The following is a 6,000-nucleotide window of genomic DNA, read 5'->3' as shown; positions in this document are numbered from 1 at the left end:
GAGACGTCTCAACTCTGACTCTCCCACTCTAGTTGTTGCTTTTCTTTTTTGTTAATAGGTCTCCAAATATTTTGCTTGTGTCTAATCTTTTTTGCTTATAACAAAGGCACTTTGACAAGAACTCAAACCTCATTTGCTCGAAACTATTTGGTGAACATCGCCAATGTAATATTTGTAGAAATTTCTCCCTCTTGTTCTTTGGACTGCACCTTAAGTGTTAGATGAAAGACCAATTCAAAATTTTCTTCTTTTTTCTCCCTTTGAAATTTATAATAGGGATTTTATCACCTGCAAAAGTAGGAATAAAAACACTAAAATACTTGCAAGAGTACAAGGTAATTGTAGTATAGATGCTCTGGCAAAGTCGTTCTCCTCAAGGATTAAATGAATAATTTATGTTAAATCAAATCTTAATTAATTATTTAAAACAAAGTTTGAGAAAAAGTTGATTTTGTGATTTAAATAATAAAAACGAATTTAATAGAAAATAATTAAATAAAGTGACAAAATAAAATAAACTAAAAGAAAACGGTTTTTGAAAATTAAATTGTAAAAACCTAGGGTTTCACCGTCACCTTAACAATCCTATGTAGTTCTTCCAATTACTTATGAATTACACATGCATATTTCAAAGGTTAGTTAATATATGCCTACTTGGACCCCTAACATAGAGCGTATATCAAATATGCAACCCATCTGTAGTATTCAAATCAAATCTAAACATGCATAACTCATTTAGTTTTGTGAAACCTTTTGAAAAATCATACAACCCTTAAGATGTGGTATTCATCCTAAGTGAACTTGCACATATTAATCACAAGAAGCCTTCGTCAATTTCAGGGACCGACCTCCAACCAAAATTGCATCAAATTACTTTTCTAAAAATCTTAATGGTAGCTAAGCATTAAGACAATTAGACAGTATAAACCGGTGATTAATAGTTCAAAACCTATATGCATAATATCATAAACAAATTGAAAAGAAACTACATATTCTTGCTAAGGCTCGTGGCCTCACCCTAGCAAACGAAAATTAGTTATTAACAATCATAAACAAAATATTATTAAAAACAAGTAGAAAACACCTTGAAAATAAACTTCAAATCTCTCTAAAGTGTGCGTGTGTTTTCTCCTCTCCCCTCATGGCTAAAAAACCTTATTTATACTACTAGAAAATAAAAATCTACCTAGAAAAGGTCTTAGAATAAAACTAGGAAACCAAATAAACTAAAATAAATTAGGAAACATAATTCTAAATTAACTAGCAAAATTCGCCCAAAATCTGCACAGCCTCGAAACAGCCATGTTTCTGGATCTTCAGGACTCCAAAACAGGCCCAAAACAGCTAGAATTAAAGCTTAAGATGTCCTGAAACATAATTACAGAAGGCCTAGAACCTAAAAGACACCATCTTGGATGCCAAAAAGCCCAAAGAAGCCTAAAACGTCAATTTGATAGCACTGCACGCTGCTCCTTTATTTTATTGCCATAAATAAACTGCTCGGTATAAAATTATGAAACTTTGATACGATCAAGTCAACAGACTCACGAACATCCTCCAATTGGAATCACTCCAAAATTCATCCGTTTGACTACTTTTTGCTCTAGAGAAAGTCCAATGTCCTACATTAAGAATATAAACAAAGTATCAAAATTATCACAAAATAACCAATAAACTAAAGGAAAACTAATGAAAAGGGCTTGAAAATTTTTAGTTTTAATAAAAAAAACATGTTATAAGTCTTGTTTAATGATTAGTACAAGACCCATATTAAAGTAGTCCAATTAAAAATGATTCAACTATAGTAAATTATGATTTGTCAATTTTACCCCTAACTTTTTTAGGTTGAGTTTCATATTTTCATCGTTAATGGAGTTCATCGTTGTTTTGCAGACCTTCTTCTTTTTCTTTGATACACAAATATAGATCATCATGCTATTTAATTTATATTTTGTATTATTTCGTTGAAATATGATCGTCGTTATTATTCATAGTGTATTCGAGGTACTGCTTTTTAATTTTTCTTCATTAGTAGAGTTCATCATTTGTTTCTTCAGAAAATAAATTTGAGATCTACATGCTATTCAATAATAACGACGGGTCATTTTTTATGGACTGTAAAAATAAACTGTTTCTAGATTTTAGGTAACACTGTTTCTGGAATCTAAGTTATTGTTTCTGGAACCTAAGTCACTATTTCTGGATCCAAATGAAATAGACACACTATTTCTTAAATGTAAGTTAGAAAAGAAATAGTGAAATTCACTGTATTTGAATTTAAAGTAAAATAAGCACCATGTTTCTTAAATATAATCAATTGATGCATGAAAGAAAAGAAATAGTCAAAGGTTAAAACATAGACTGTTTCTGGAATCTAAGCCATTATTTCTGGAACCTAAATTACTGTTTCTGGAATTTAAGTCATTGTTTCTGGGTTTTGGTTCTTTTCTTTCTAGATACAGTATTTGTTTGTGCAAAGACAAAACAAGCACTATATCTGATTATTTTTTTTTTTTTTTAAGAAACAGTGTTATGTTTTGGGTTCTCCAGAAACAGTTTTATGTTTTTTTGCTGGTTTTTGCCATTAAACTTCTTTGAACTTGTTTTGACGGCTTAGTTCCGATGAATGTTTCATTTTTCAACTTTGATTTGGTTGTTTTTGAAATGGGGGAATTTGATTTGATAGGAAGATAGAGAGTTATTATGGCGGTTTTGTGCTAGGTTGAGGTTGGTGAAGAGTCACGACAATATCGAATAGCGGGTTAGGCTTGTAAGTTTGACCAATGGATAATAGTCTTGGATGATTTTTTATTAAATTTTGAGCCATTTTGGTTAAATAACATTTTGGCCATTTTGGTTAAATAACACTTAATGTTCTAGAATCATGCGTGAAATTCCCCGCTGTTAAGAGAGTGGTTATAACATCTTCTATGGCTGCAGTAATGATGACTGGAAAACCTCTGACCTCTGATGTGGTTCTGGACGAAACATACTATTCGGATTCACTTTTTTGTGAGAAGATCAAGGTATGTCCGTGTACGTTGCCGTTCTACTTATGATATTGAATATAGAGGTAAGCATAACACAAGACAATGCAGTACATGATGATGACTGTAAACTCATACGAACTCCCTTCTTCATTTGTTCAGCAATGGTATCGTCTCTCAAAAACTTTAGCTGAGCAGGCAGCCTGGAAATTTGCCGAAGGAAATGGGATTGACTTGGTTACAATACATCCAGGGTTTGCAATTGGTCCACTATTACGGCCAACTCTTAATCTCTCCATCAAGTTTGGTACAATTCATCCCCCTTGTGTTTAACAATATTCTTTGTGATGCCAGCTATAAATTGTGTTTTGTTTCTCTTTCGTGGTCAGGTATCGAAACACCGTTTATAAGCTACCCATTCATAGACGTTAGAGATATTGCCTCTGCTCATATTCAAGCATTTGAAGTTCCTTCAGCTAAAGGTAGAAATTGTTATCCTCTACTGTCTTTAAGAAATCTTAATTAAGGCACTCTTGATATCTTTGCAAGTTGAGATTTCTTTTCCCTTCTGTCTCTTGCCTATTTGTTATTTGTTTTGTTCCACAGACAATCTTGCATATAGTTGGTTGACGCTTTCCGACAACATCTGTTAGCTATCCCACATCGGTGGGCTAAAAGAAAAATAAGGACTTTAAATAGGCTTATCCCACTTTAACAAGCGTGGTGATTTTTTGTGATGAAACCTTTAATTGCGTCAATATACAATAATTTTTGCAAATATATTCTTTATTTTATTTATTTATGTTTTATTGGCCTTATTCTCACATGTCATTATTTTTTAAATAAAATAAAATGGGTCTCTTGGGCCTGTATAATCATTCTTCAATATGCGATTACTTTCGTAAATATATTCTTTATTTTATTTATTTATGTTTTCTTGGCCTTATTCTCACATGTCATTATTTCTTAAATAAAATCTAATTTCAATACATATCCAATACACATTTGGGAGGTTGAGAACAAATATAGGAGATTGTCATAAAAATAAGGGTTAAACTCTGTTTACTACCTTGAACTTTTGTGGTTTTCAACATTTAGTACATCAAGTTTTTTTCGTCCCAGAATCATACCTAAAGTGTAAATTTTGGGATAGTCTCATACATCCGTTAGTCAAACTGTTAAGTCTCCCGTTAACTGTGACGTGGTGCCCATGTGGACAATGACTAGGCATCACGTGTCATCCACGTGGAAATTAAAAATAAATTATTTTATAAAATAAAATAAAAATAAAAAAAACCTTCATCTTCCCCAAATCCCACCCGTGCCCACCCGTCTTCTACCTCCCCCAACCCTCTCCCTTCCTTCTTCCCTCTATAACCCGCACCCTCTCCCCTGAAACCTCCCCCAAGCTCACTCCAACCACCAAAATTAGTCTTCCCTAACTTTCCTTCTTCCCTCGGCAACCCGCACCTTCTCTCCCAACCTTCATTCAACACCAAAACCAGTCTCCCCCAACCTGCACTCTCCCTTCTTTCTTCCCTTAGATCCAAGCTCACTCCCGAAATGATAACCCACGGCCAAAACGACAACCCACAGCTAAAAGATTTCTCTGGTGCTCCTCTCCACTACTGATTTTCGACCCTCCCAACACATCTCCCTCCCCTTATCCCTCTGTACCCAACCAATTCCATCTCCACCTTCTTCACCTCCCTTCCATTCTCTCTCCCCACCATTCCGACCTTTGCAAAAACCCTAATCCCCAAAATATTTCAATTTTCAGAAAAATTGAGCAAACCCAACTTGAAAAACCTTAATCCCCAAAGTATTTTCAACCCATTCGGCTTCGACTTCGATTTCTCTTCGTCGCGGTTAAACTCCAAACCAAATGGTGACGGCAGATTCGGACGAAGTGGGGTTGCTCGGAGAGGTGGCGGCGTCATTGTGTTGGGCGTGCGACTTGTTTGGTTGAAAACTTGAAGAATTTTGTGGGTTTTGATTTGAGGATAAGCTGGGATTGAATCTGTGTGTTGGATTCAAAATTTGGTCGTTTTTTGGGTGTTTGATGGTTTCGAAAATCCAAAACCCAAAAAGCAGAGCATAACATTATAGGGAAGGACAAAAGTGACCACGGGTTGGCGGGTCGGGTTATGGCGATAGGTGGAGAAGTATGAGTCGGTGAAAGTTCCAAAAACACAGTGAAGGGTGTCGTGGGTCGAGGTCGGTTTTTGGTAGAAGTAGCGAGCGAAGTGGGACCCAGAGATGCTGCTTTGTTGGGGCTTCGGCGGGGAGGTAGGTGCAGGGAAGAGAATGAGGGAGGGGGTCGGGAAGGGAGGGTGCATGAAGTCTTTAATTGTAGATTGGACATTTTGGGGGGTTTGATTGAGGCTGGCTAAGTGTGAATGAGGGTGGGATTTAGGGAAGATGAAGAGGTGGGTGATGGGAAGGTGGGCACGAGTGGGATTTGGGGAAGATGAAGGTTTTTAATTTTTTTATTTTTTTTAATTATACAAAATTTTTATTTCATTTTATAAAATAATTTATTTTTAATTTCCACGTAGATGACACGTGGCACCCAATCATTGTCCACATGGGCGCCACGTCACAGTTAATGGGAGACTTAAGAGTTTGACTAACGAATGTATGAGACTGTCCCAAAATTTACACTTTAGGTATGATTCTAGGACGAAAAAAACTTAATGTACTAAATGTTGAAAACCACTAAACATGAGGGTAGTAAATAGTCTTTTGCCCTAAAAATAAATATTTAGTTGTGGCGTGAAAAATGAAGAATATTGAGTTATATAAAACCACTTTTAGTAGTTTTTTGAATTTTTTACCATCAGAATAATCTTGCTATTGATTTCAACATTATAACCAATGGAATGTCAGGATTGTGCCACGTCAGGGTTTTTGTACTTTTAGGGCGGTTGGATGGGCATATGCCTTTCCCCCAATAGGCCTCTCATTTTTCCAACAGTGGAGCAAAGTTTCTTTGGACAAGAAGGCAGTTTTA

The sequence above is a fragment of a genome, unplaced genomic scaffold, assembly GCF_019419815.1.
Source record: "Pyrus x bretschneideri cultivar Hongxiangsu unplaced genomic scaffold, Pyrus_bretschneideri_v1 Contig52, whole genome shotgun sequence".
NCBI classification, from domain to species: Eukaryota; Viridiplantae; Streptophyta; class Magnoliopsida; order Rosales; family Rosaceae; genus Pyrus; species Pyrus x bretschneideri.
The sequence above is the reverse complement of the archived record's forward strand: the minus strand, read 5'-3'. Positions refer to the sequence as shown.